The sequence below is a fragment of the Pundamilia nyererei genome, unplaced genomic scaffold (genome assembly GCF_000239375.1).
Source record: "Pundamilia nyererei isolate P.nyererei 1_Seehausen unplaced genomic scaffold, PunNye1.0 scaffold00155, whole genome shotgun sequence".
In the NCBI taxonomy this organism is placed as follows: Eukaryota; Metazoa; Chordata; class Actinopteri; order Cichliformes; family Cichlidae; genus Pundamilia; species Pundamilia nyererei.
In genome coordinates this window covers 909,887-910,692 of record NW_005187556.1, presented here as the reverse complement: position 1 = coordinate 910,692, position 806 = coordinate 909,887, and positions in this window count along the sequence as shown.

Below are 806 nucleotides of genomic sequence, written 5' to 3'. Positions count from 1 at the left end.
GGTTTGTAAACCTTTATTTATTTATTTATTTAATAAATAAAATAATGGTTTAAAAACTGATAAGTAAAAAATCCCAGCACTCCAGCTATGCATTTTGCATCTTGGAAGAAAGAGTCTGTCTTTCTCCATCTCTACACGATAAAACACCACGAGCCAACAGAATTAAAGCACCTGTTATCCACCTTGTGCGCAAACCTTGAAGGTCTGTTTGAATGTTCACAGCCTTTAATTCCAACATGTCCAAAGTTTATCAAGTAAATAATATTTTATCCTTGTTTATCAAGTAAGATTTGAACTTGCAACAAACAAACTTCAACAAACTTATTTTCACATATATTATATCTGTGCTGGAGGAATACTTTCACACACACTGACTCTCATGAGTCATAGGGTTTCTCTGCAAAATAGGTAGAATTTATCCATTTGTTGCTCATGAAACCCCGGTGCTTTCTGTTCTCCTACTCTTTGCCTTTTGTGTTGTTGGTATTTCACCACTGAATGTCAAAAAAGAAATAGTTACTCTAAAAATAGTGAAGTGACTATTTCTGGCCCCGTTTGGCCAAAGTGTGACTTAAAAGGGAAATAGCTATTTTCTTAAATGGCACCTATTTCTGACAGAAATTCAATATGATAACGTTTTAATAACAACAGGTGATGTTTGAAATAAATGGTAACCACGTGTAGGCCAATATAACCCCTCATGTCTAGACATTAAGGATATCAACCAAGGGCACCAGATCCATTTCAAACATCGGGAAGCCTGTGTGTGTGTGTGTGTGTGTGTGTGTGTGTGTGTGTGTGTGTGT